Source organism: Peromyscus leucopus, chromosome 4 (genome assembly GCF_004664715.2).
Source record: "Peromyscus leucopus breed LL Stock chromosome 4, UCI_PerLeu_2.1, whole genome shotgun sequence".
In the NCBI taxonomy this organism is placed as follows: Eukaryota; Metazoa; Chordata; class Mammalia; order Rodentia; family Cricetidae; genus Peromyscus; species Peromyscus leucopus.
This window is the reverse complement of record NC_051066.1, coordinates 98593533-98606118: the sequence shown is the minus strand read 5'-3', so window position 1 is coordinate 98606118 and position 12586 is coordinate 98593533. Positions and strand designations below refer to the sequence as shown.

The following is a 12586-nucleotide window of genomic DNA, read 5'->3' as shown; positions in this document are numbered from 1 at the left end:
CAGCCCCGCGGTTCACACCCAGTTGTATGAAACCGACCACAGTCCATGTATTGTCTTACTGCATTACCAGGCTACTGCTAACAAAACACTATGAGCTATGCAGGTTAGAGTAGGCAATAACAAATTACTTTTTTGCAATATTTTAAAATTAAACTGTGTGTGTGTGTCTGCACACGGGGGCCCATGGAGCCCAGAGGCATTGGATCTCTTGAGGGATAGTTACAGACATCTGTATGCCACTCCATGAGGGTGTTGGGAATTGAATTCAGGTCCTCTGCAAAAGAGGCAGAATGTACTCTTAACCCTGAGCCATCTCTCCAGCCCCACCCCACCTTTTTGTGGTTTGTTTTTGTTTGTTTGTTTTTGTTGTTGTTGTTTTTTGGTTTTTCGAGAAAGGGTTTACTCTGTGTAGTTTTGGTGTCTGTTCTGGATCTCGCTTTTTAGATCATGTTGGCCTCGAACTCACAGAGATCTGCTGCTCTGCTCCGAGTGCTGGGATTAAAGGCATGCGCCACCGCTGCCAGGCTTCTCCAGCCCCCTTTAAAGACTGACCTTCTTTCTTTCTTTCTTTCTTTCTTTCTCTCTTTCTTTCTTTCTTTCTTCTTCTTCTCTCTCTCTCTCTCTCTCCTCTCCCTCTCCCTCTCCCTCTCCTCTCTCTCTCCTCCCTCCTCCCTCCTTTTTTTTTTTTTTTCAAGACAGGGTTTCTCTGTGTAGCTTTGGAGCTGGTCCTGGAACTTGCTCTGTAGACCAGGCTGGCTTTGAACTCACAGAGATCTGCCTGCCTCTGCCTCCCCAAGTGCTTGGATTAAAGGCATGTGTCACTACTGCCTAGCCTAAAGATTAATTTATCTTATGTGTATGAGTGCTCTGCCTTAATGTATGTAGGTGCATGACTTGCGTTCAGTTATTTGCTTCTTACAGTTTCAGAAGCTCAGAAGACAAAGATCTAGGTGCTGACTGAATCAAGACAAGTGAGGACCTACTTTCTAGGTCACATACCTTTTCATTCTTTCCTGAGATAGTGGAAGGAAGCATCTAACTCTTTGTTGTTGTTGTCGTTTGTTTGTTTTTTTGGGGGTTTTTGGGTTTTGGGGGGGTTGTTTGGTGGTTTTTGTTTTTTGTTTGTTTGTTTGTTTTTTTTGAGACTGGATTTCTCTGTGTATCCCTGGCTGTCCTGGAACTCTCTCTGTAGACCAGGCTGGTGTCCAACTTGCTGATTCACCTGCCTCTGCCTCCCGAGTGCTGGGATTAAAGGCATGCACCACCACCGCCTGGCTGCTTCTAACTCTCTTGGGTCTCTTTTATAATGACACCCTCACAAATATTCTTTGTTGTCACATCTGGGAGAAAAGACCTCAACTGAGGAATTGCCTCAATCAGATTGGCCTATGGGCATGTCTCTGGGGCATTTCCTTGATTGCTAGTTGGTAGAGGAGGGCCTTTTCCACGATGGGCAGTGCCATCCCTCAGCAGGTGGGCTTGGACTGTATGAGAGAGGTAGCTGAGCAAGTCAATAAAGAGCACTCCTCTATGAGCTCTGCTTCAGTTCCTGCCTCTGGGGTCCTGACTCCAGCTCCTGTCCTGGCTTCCCTTGATGATAGACTATAACCTATAAGTCCAACAAGGTCTTTCATCTCCAAGCTGGATATGGCTTGTGTTTTTATCACAGCAAAAATCAAAGCAGGACAGAAAATGGTGCCAGAGAATGGGGTGTTGCTGTGACAGGCCCAACCATGTGGCTTTTATGCCTTGGAATGTTTTGTGTGAAGAAACTAAAGCGTGTTGGAGCTTTGAGCTGGAAAAGCCATTAGGTGCTCAGAGTTTAATGAGCTCTTGTGGAAACTTGGAAGGTAATGCAGAGAGAAACAATGGAGGCCTGGCTTGTGACGCTTCAGAAGGAAGACAAGACACTTCCTCCCCAAGTGCTGGAAATGTGTATGTATACCACCACATGTGATCCACGTGGTGCAGGGGTGGGAGGTCCTAGATCTTGTCCGTGCCCACTAGGCATACACTCTACTTGAGCTGCATCTCTGCCTCTGACCTAAACCCTTCAAGGACAGAAAAATGTTCTCTCATGCTACACAACCAAACATGTTAGTGCTAAAAAACAAAACCATGAAGTGAACAAGCGAGCAAGTGGAGGCTAAGCTGAGCTGGAAAGTGGGAATTTCACTGAAGAACCCAGTGCCGTCTGGTTTGCCGTCCGGTTTGTCCTTCTGTCCCAGCAAGTGTGCTGGAAGTCAGATAGAATGACATCTAGAGCGCACTCGTGGCTGAGAGGGCAGAGCAGCCGTATCCACTCCCCGCGTAAACCTTTCACTCCACCCCACTCAGTTAAAAACTCGGCACAAAGCTAACCTCTTCCAGGGAGGTTTCCCTCACATCTGTACTTCAAAGTTCTCTTCTCTTACCCTGAGGTCCTGGGGCACCATCCATACATTTATGCATCTAGCTGCATTCTGTTACATCGTTAGCCACTTACGAAAATGGACTTTCAAGTGTCTTTCCATCGCTGAATCGCTCTTTTTAATGGCTTGTAATGATCTGCTCCCTGTTCCAACACTGAGTAAAATGCCAGGTGTTCAGTAATTAAATCTCTTCATTTCTTCAATTACTAATGAATTCACTTAGATTTGTTTAAACGTAGGAGAATGAGCTTGATGATTTTTAGAATATCTGTTTTGGATGCTATACCTCGGCATATTAGAGCTGAGAATTTCAGCCCATCATGTGACTCCTGTATTTTTTGAATGCTCAGACTTGCCTAGTGGTTGCCAATATTGTATACAGCCTGACCTACAGGCTGAGCAGAAACAAAGCAAGCCTAGAGGTAGGGAGCCGACTGTCTGAAAAGAGCTTGTTTTTAGTGTTTCATGGGTCTCTCTCCCATTAAGGTTTCCTCTGGTGATTTTCCACATTCATTCCGAATAGGAAATGCATTCTTTAATTTCCACTTTCTAAGGTACTGGTGCCAAGCAGAGAGAGAGAGAGAGAGAGAGAGAGAGAGAGAGAGAGAGAGAGAGAAGAGAGAGAGAGAGAGATTTCTTTGCTGAACTGTTCTGCTTTACTGACCAAAAAGACCTCTCTGGTCAGTGTAAGCCTTGAGAGAGAGGCGAGAAAAAGAAGGCTTGTGACCGTTGGGACTGATAACGGGAGGGCTTCTCTGGGAAGAAGTTGATATGCTGGCTTCCAAAGTAGCAAAATTGAGGACAAAGGGAGGAAGATACTGGTTCTGAATCATCTGGAACTGGGCAGATAGGAGACTTTCTTCAGAACAACCACAGCGTTCCTATTGTCCTCGCGGCTGAATGGCTCATTTGTCCATTGTAATGCAGGTCTCTGTTTCCCTCCCACACGCAGACTGTGCTGGAGTGGCCGAGAATGCCTCGGCATTTTCCAACATTTTATTGGCCCACTTCTTTCTGTGATGTTATCCCAGACCTTCACATCTTTAGAATTCAAGTAAACACAGTATGTTCCAGAAACATGAACTAGTACTTGACCTGTTTCAGAACCACTGGGTTGGAATCTTGGCAAATGTGCTCTATCTCAAGGAAGAATTCATCCATGTCCTCCTGTTCGCCTCCATGTTCAGCCTGAACCACTGCGGGCACCTGACTTCAGTCTGTCTTGAAGGAATTGTTCTTGAGAATTCATTTAAGCTCTCTAGACAGAATTCTTATAATCTGCAAAATATTGTGATAAGGAAGTGATCTACTACAGCAGTGGCTGTAGTTATGATCCCCCACCTTATGAGCACACTCCTGGATAATTTACTGAAATTTCTTTTGAAAAACTGAAGCCTTCTTGGCATGTAACATGAAGCTCTACTCAACAATGACAGCTGTGTGTGTGCAGGCCCAGGCACAGCATCTAATGCATCATATGTGTTATCTCACTGAATCCTCCCAGTGAATTTGGGAGGTTGGAAATATTTCTACTTCATAGATGAGGGAACTGAGGCATAACTTTCCTAAAATTCACAGAGCTAGTGAGTTTCTGAGCAAGGATACCAAACCAAGTGGATTGGCTGGGCCCAAAGTTCTCACTTGGACCTTCACACTGTACTATACTATAGCCTAGCTGGATGTACAAACAAGGTCTTCCAATTAGCAGTTTGTGACCTGGGGCAGAGCTTTGACATTCCACACCTAACTTGAGGGTCAAACTAATACATACCTAGTAGATTCATTTATTTAACAAATGTTTCTTGACCTCCGTTTAACATGGGCTGGACCCTATCAATATCATAATAATTAAATTTGCTTAATACACTTCTATTGGGCAACAATTGTGTCTATGTTAAAACATTCCCTCGTGGAAGGAAGAAGGGGGCTCATAAAAGTCTGGAAATAAATGAAACATATAAGGTCCAGTAAATAAAATTAAAAAAAAAAATTTACAATCCCCTGAAACAATAATCACGAGGCTCTGTCCCAAGGCTTTAAGAGCAATGAAGAATTACTCTTTAAAAAAAATTGTTTATGGGCTGGAGAGATGGCTCAGAGGTTAAGAGTGCCAACTGTTCTTCCAAAGGTCCTGAGTTCAATTCCCAGCACCCATATGGTGGCTCACAACCATCCATAATGAGATCTGGCGCCCTCTTCTGTGTACATAATAAATAAATAAATAAATCTTTAAAAAAAAAGAAAGAAAGAAAAGAATTACTAGGGTGAGAAGATGATGTGGTTGGCCAGGCTGCCTGTAAGTCATGCAGGGAGCTCCAAGGATGCAGCTTTCAGGAGTTGTCACCCTTGCTGAGATGGGCTTTTGTGATGCAGTGTCCTTGAGTTATCATTGTCCTATAAGCAACCCATCACCCATATTCTTGTAAAACAAATGAACAAAATCCCCATAAGTGCAATAGTTCACATACCAGAATTGGATAGAATCATGTCTTAGGTCTGTTAGGTGTCCTACCCTAGGGTGAAAAGACATTTGTTCACTCCTCTTCAGGACAGGTCACCTGATACAGAGAGCTTCATGCAGCCACGCCTCAAAGATGGCGCTTGCTTCCGCCTTCCACCCTCCCGACGGTGAGCGCTCTCTGTGATAAACAACTCCTTATTTGGCTAAGGCTGAGGATTTGGCTTGCTTCCGAGCACCTGGACCTATCCGCAGTACCTACATGGCAGACTGGGGTTGGCTGCCCAGAAGCTATTTAGGTTGTGGGTTGGCTTTCCCCGGGGTCAGAAGTCAGACGATTGTTTCAAGGTTCCTGAATAAACTGCTTGGAGAAGATCCTGGTGTTGCCTCTTCCTTGCTGGTCGAGGCGGACGCGACAACCTGACATGATTGGTGAACAAAGGTTGACAGAACCAAACATGAGCTGGGGAGGAATGATTGTGCCATCCCTCTAATGAGTGCTGGTGCATGCAGCCGGAACAGATCCATGTGAGGGCAAAATGTTCATGGGGCAATCTTGATGTGCCTACCTTTCTGTGTGGTATGGGACAGTAAGCCCCCTTGATGTCCTGGTGGTTGCATGCTCTCAAGAACAAGTGATAAGCCATGCAGCCAATGCCAAATCATCTGAGAGCAGTGTCCTTACAAGAACTGATGGGAAAGCAAGGACCATAGTGCTAGGTCAGAGTCTTTCACAACTGGAGAGTCAGTTCTGCAGCAGGACAGAGTACAGCCCTGTCCCCTGCTGGGGTCTGAGCCCAGCGAGGCAGTGCAAGGCTGCCCCACTAAGATGACCAGGGAGGAGGAGATGTGCAACAGCCTAGTGATCGCAGCACCCCAGGATCAGAAAGAAAGATATCTCATGAAAACTGGAGCTTGATTATAGTTAGCTAGATGGCATACTGTATTATATGTATGTTGTTCTACCCAATACTGCTTTCTGAATAAAAAATGGTCGAAGTGTCAAGATATTTTTGTTCTATATTGGACCTTGCTCATGTTTCAAATTAGCATCACCTTAGCTGCCTGAGTACAACTGGCATGTACTTGGAATGGATGATGAGTGAGCCTTCAGTTATCCTACCCAACCTCTCAAGAAAAGATTTCATGGAGATCCCACAAATCAGTAAGACTGTTTATTGCCTTGCTGTTGTTTGCATGCTAGAGCTACATGGGTAAGTCACTGTTGCTGAGGACACTATGTTCTGACTGCAGGACATGGAGAACTCAGACTGGGACAGACTGGAAGGTCCTCTCCTGCTGGCTGACTTCATAGTGCCAGAAGATTCCATACAAGATGCGGGGGAGGGAGGATTGTTACCCAATGTTCTACTCAGCTATGAACCCCACATGTTATGGCACCAAGATGCCCAAATGTTTCTGCTGGTGCCATAGTGGTACAACTGCTCCAAGTGTTACTAACAGCTTTGGGGTGGATATAAAGCTTGATCTAGAGGCAGTAACTCATACGGCACTAAACCAGAGCAGGAGCATGGCTGGAGGTCGTAGTCCTCAAAGGAAGGCCATGCCCTTGTTCTGTTAAATAGATGTGGTGTACCTGTTCAATTACCTTTTAAGCATTTTTAAAAAATCGTACACTATACTACTGCTGTCAGACTCAATTAATAGTGGAGAGAAACTTCTTTTTGCAATGGGTTGTGAAGTGTAGAGCTCGACAATCAGTCAAGCTCTTGAAGATAGGTGACTGTTACTATGACGGTGGCCCAATGCTCAGCCACAGGTGGAGAAAAATAATCAGCCCTCTAAGGCTCAGGGAAAGCTGAGGAAGAGTTGGTGGAAAGAATGTAAGAGCTAGAGGAAGGAGTAGTGTGTTGTGTAGCTCTTTCCTGTAAATTGGAACCTTCCCTTCTGGAAGGAGTGGGGAGTCTCCTAAGTCTCTAGAAGTAAATGAAACATGCCAATCCTAGAAAAGAAATGAAACTTAGAAGGCTGACGACGGCTTGAGCCTTCTAAGGGCACACAATTCACAAAGCCCTTCACCAAGATTCTAAAGCAACAAACCATTTCCAGGGCGAGAAGGCTCCTCAGCTGGCCTGGAACTCTAAGGATGCGGGTTTCATGAGTTGTCATCCATGCCGGGTGGGCTTTTTGTTCAAGCAGGAGTCATCCATGGTCCTATAGGGAACTCCCCAGCCACACCACTGTAAGTCACCCAAAAAACTCACCAGTTCACTCTACTAGACTTTGGTGGAATCATTTCATGGGTCTGCTGTCAGTGCCCTGCCTATGGTGACTAGATATTTGTTCATTTCCTCAGGGAAATTCACCGGATTCCCCATACGTAGCAGACACTTTCAAGTAGCTGGTGTTCATTATCTTAATTAACCACAATGCTCTAGTTTCATTTCTGTTTCTCTAATAAAATACCACAACAACAACAACAACAAAACAGCTTGGGGGAAGAAGAGTGCATTTAATTTATAATTCCAGTTTACACTCCACCACAGCGGGGGAGTCCAAGTAGCAAGAACTTACAATGACTGGTCACAGGACAGCCATAATCAAATGCCGAGAGAAATGACTGCAGGCATGCTGGATGCTCAACCATCTTTCTCAATTCTTCTACAGTCCATCTCCTGAAACCACGGCACTGAAACTGCTGCTGTCAGACTGGGTCCTCTCACAACAGTTAAGACAACCACCCACAGACATGCACAGGCCAATCTCATCTGGACAATCTCTAATTGAGACTCTCCTCCCAGGTGACTTTAAGTTGAGTGAAGTTGATAACAACTACAAGCAGCAAACTATTAATGTAGCTGATAGGTATTTCCTAATACCCAGCTAGAGATTATGTTCTCTGTCCCCTAGCGGTATTTTTCTTTCTTTCTTTCTTTTTTTTTTTTTTTTTTTTTTTTTGGTTTTTCAAGACAGGGTTTCTCTGTGTAGTTTTGCGCCTTTCCTGGAGCTCACTTGGTAGCCCAGGCTGGCCTCGAACTCACAGAGATCCGCCTGGCTCTGCCTCCCGAGTGCTGGGATTAAAGGCATGTGCCACCACCGCCCGGCCCCTAGCGGTATTTTGAATATTTCTGATCTACAGAATACTGCCTTGCCATCTGAGGGGAAGCAAACAAAGTGTCTCTTGGGACTCATCAGAGAAAACGCATTGGCATGGATGTTAAAAAAGGAAAGCATTTCTTACACAATAAAAGCCAGGTGAGACATGCAAAATACGCTTGGCACCACCAAGGTGCACAAAGTGCATTCAGTGAGTATGCAGATGTATCTTGGGCAACGACATGGCAACATGTTACTTCTCTGATGACATGTAGACAAGCCCAATAACCATAGCTCTTAGAACACACCTGGGAAACAGGGCATGCAGTACTCTTCAATGCTGGATTTTAGCATGCTCAACTTCTGTCCTACAGCCTGAGCTGCCCACATTCTAAGAGAGTTAGAAGTATTCCCCGAGTTTTATAAGAGACTTTGCCTTGGGGCTAGAGAGTTGACTCTGCAGTTAGGAGCACTGGCTGCTCTCCCAGACGACCCAGGTTCAATTCCCAGCACCCACATGGCGGCTCACTACTGTCTATAATTCCAATTCCAGAGGATCCGACACTTTCACACAGATATGCATACAGGCAAAACACCAATGCACATAAAAGAAAAAAAATTTTTAAAAAAGGAGAGACTTTGCCTCTCTGGGTTATTGATAATCAAATTAGATGGTATATATGAAATTGTTTTAAAATATCACACACACAGTGGGGGAGGGGACGTATATGTGCTGTCCTGCCAGGTGCTGTAATACACGTCAATAATCTAAGCACTCAGGAGGCTGATATAAGAGAATTATGAGTTCAAAACCAGCCGGACCTACACGGTAAGTTTTGTCTTAAAAAGAAAAAAAGGTGTCATAGTGCACAGGAAATGAGCTCTCAATGTAGGAACCAGATATGGAAAGTATTTTCCTTCCCCATTTCTGAACCTGCTGTCAGCATCTTTTTGTTTCTTGATGTCGTTTCCTGCCCTGCCTACTTCCCCTTCCCCCCATTTCAGGTCATGAGGACAATAATAACAGCATGTAAAATGTAACGAGTGGTTTTATTGTAAGAGTTCCACTGTGTTAGCTCATTTGATTGTCACGTTTCTGTGAGTTACAGCCTATGGAATCTGAGAAGTCTGAGGTACTGGGGGAAATGAACAGCTTACATAATCTCATCCTGCTCGCAAATTATAGAGTCAGAAGACTTAGCACACAGAGGCCACAGTCTTTGCCACCATCCTGGACTGTTTTACACTGCCACAGTGCCTACTGTGGTACTAAGCTAAAAATGTTTGGGAAACAGGCAAAGGCTTTCCTCTTGACTCTTTATAGCTCTATCAACAAACATAGATTCCGTGTGGACAAAACTAACTAATAGGATATTTGTTACAAGCAATGAGAAATACTGAATGCATAATTTGTGTGTGTGTGTGTGTGTGTGTGTGTGTGTATGAGTGTGTGGGTGTATGAGTGTGTGGGTGTATGAGTGTGTGTGTGAATTTGTAAGTATGTGAGTGTATGGGTGTATGAGAGTTTGTGAGTGTGCAAGTATATGGATATGTGTGTGTGTGAGTGTGTGTGTGAGTATATGTGTGTGTGTGTTTGTGAGTGTGTGAGTATATGGGTGTGTGTGGGTATGTGTATATGTGAGTATGTGTATGTGTGTGTGAGTCTGCCAGTTTGTGAGTGTGTGTGTTTGTGAGTGTGTGTGTGTGTATAATCATCTAAGGAAAATAAGAGTTCAGCAACAGCTCTGCACAAAATTAACTAAGCATGGCTATCTTACAACACAGCTTATCTATTAAAGAACTAAGGTAGAAGTTTCCATGTTTTTCTTCTTCTGGTCTCTGGTATAAAATAGCACTCAAGTTGCCACTTACTGAAGAATAGGTTAGGCGTAAAATTGGCAGAATCAGTTTATGGCGTCATAGAAAAAGAGAAACACTCCCTGGAAATGCAAACCTGGTGCCTTTCAAAAGCAGCAAGATGGGATAGTGAAAAACTAGCACTCGAAAGACACCATGAGAGTAACTGGTAGGCCTACAGAGGCTACGAATCATCCGGTTCCTACACAGAGGCTACGCATCCCATCCCGGGTTCTCCTAACACAGAGGCTATGCATCCCATCCCGGGTTCTCCTAACACAGAGGCTATGCATCCCATCCCGGGTTCTCCTAACACAGAGGCTATGCATCCCATCCCGGGTTATCCAAGTGCAAAGGCCGAGCAGTGGCTAGAATTCAGTTCTCTTGGTTGGCATGCAGACTGCACTTCCTCCAGAGCTCTCAGACAGGCTGTCACACACACAGTGGTGGGAGACACTTTTATAAGGAACCACCTGTCACTTGGGACTCACACTTTATTTTATGCTGAAATGGGCAGGTTTTATATGCTCTGTTAGCTTAACTTGAAAATAGCTAAGGGCTTGAGTGCTGTGGCTTAGATCTTGGAGGACAGAGAAAGTAGGAGTAGAAGCAAGCTAATAAGATGCACATTGATGCTGTCCTCAAACCATCGGCTACAACTCAGAAGACATCAAGTTCCAGAAGAGGACGTTCTATTCCATCAACCTGATGAAAAAGCAATTTATAATCGCTTCTTTCTTTCTTTCTTTTTTTTTCTTTTGGTTTTTTTGAGACAAGGTTCTCTGTGTAGCTTTGGAGCCTGTCCTGGAACTCTCTGTGTAGACCAGGCTGGCCTCAAACTCACAGAGATACGCCTGCCTCTGTCTCCCAAGTGCTGGGATTAAAGGCGTGCGCGCCGCCGCCGCCGCCGCGCTCGCCCACACCACCACCGGCTACAATCTCTTTTCAAACCAACTGTTTCTTCATTTGATTGAATAAATGATTGTTGAAGTTTACAAGATTTAAGGAGAAAGCTATAAAGTTATAAACAGAGAATAAAAGGTTAAATTATGTTTTGAGATTTATAATTTTAATATCTTACATACAAGCTATCGTAAAAAATAATAACTGAAGAAAAGGGCTAAGTTCTCGTGTGCCCCCTTAGCAAGTCACTGTCCAGATGTTGTTTCCACAGTACGTCCCAGAGTGCTGTCCAAAGAGAAGGCTCCAGAACAGCCCAGCTTGGCTTCCTTTCCAGGGCGAAGACAGCAGTACACCAGCAGCAGCTCTCTGCATTCCAGCCCTGAGCTCTCGCAGTGACCCAGCACTGCCCGGTGAGCACCAGGCTGGCTGAGTGCTGTTCGTAAGACTGACCGTGGTCCACCTGGACTCTTATAGTCACAACATCCCTCTCTGCCCCATATTAAGTTGTCTACTCCTCCTTCTATGAGGGATCCAAGCCTGGTGTGAACAGAGTTCTAAAACAGAGTTAGAAACCGTGCTGATTGTAGCAGAGAAAAGAGGCAAGACTATGGGGGAAACTTGGGGTGGGGGAGGAGGGGCAGTGTGGTGGAGTATTTAACTACGTAAAGGTGTGTTGCATTGGTTTCTGCCACCTCTGCTAATGACGTAAAGATGTGTTGCATCTGTTTCACCTCGCCTGCCTAAGGCACCTGATTGGTCTAATAAAAAGCTGAGTAGCCAATAGCTAGGCAGGAGAGGGATAGGCGGGGCTGGTGGGCAGAGAGAATAAGTAGGAGAAGAGATAAGAACAAGAGAGAAGGAGGACAGTAGTTTTGTGTGCTGTGCTTTGAGTGCAGCTGCAGGGAGCTGTGAGAGGAGCATGAGTGAGCTGGGATGTCATGACATGGTGAGTGAGGGGCTGCTGTTCCGAGATGGGGAGGAACAGATGGAAGCAGTCTCGGGTACCACGAGTGACACGTGGTTCGCCTCTACAAGGTGCTGGATCAAACTGCAAGAAAGAATACTTACAAGCGTCATCAAGTTCCGTGATTTCAGCTTGGTTACCACAAAGATAGCAATAGTTTGGAGCACTGAAACTGGTTACTACATTCCATCATGGCACCAGGTATATCCCTCCATCACCAGCTGGTGAGCTCTGGACACCAACGTGAGGCCATTGGCATGATTAAATGTCTTCGAAAAATCTTGGCCAAAGGTATAACCAGTTCCTCGAGGAGGTATCCCCCAGCCACCACGGTCATCTCGATCTGACCACAGCAAGTCACACATGGACCCTCATGAGGAATTTCTTGTAGGCGATCAGGTGCTCAGATGGGATCCAGGGTGGATATGGATGGCGTCAGACCACCATGTAGACAGAAGATCTGCCCATCCACCAAGGCAGTGAGAAGAAGACAGTCAAAAAGGTCTGTGAAGTATTTCCAAACGTTTGTATTTCCGTATTTTCTTAAACACTCACTTGTAGAAACATAAACTTGTGTGCTCTGTCTGCTCTCATATCCCCTCAGAGTATGGTGATACGCTCAGGACAACGAACCTTAAGAGCTACAAGCAGTGTACCTGTTTGAACTGAGTGATATCCTCTGTCCACATAGTCCGCCATAAACAAGTAAATTGTATCTGGTGATTTACCACCGATTCTAAAGAGTTCCATGAGGTCATGAAATTGCCCACGCACATCTCCACACGCAGTGACTGGACATCGAACCTCTTGCATTTTGGATTCTTTTGTCAGGATTTCTTTAGCCTTCTCGGAGAGGCTCTTGAACGAGAGCTGCTTGCCCTCGTTCAGCTGCTCGATCCACTGGTTCAGGTCCTTGGTGAACAACTTCTCGTCCAT

At 45.1% G+C, this 12586-nt stretch overlaps 1 pseudogene; it reads right to left on the bottom strand.

Moving 5' to 3' along the window:
- Nucleotides 1-10931: 10931 nt before the first annotated feature.
- LOC114699567 lies at nucleotides 10932-12586 on the bottom strand (annotated as a pseudogene).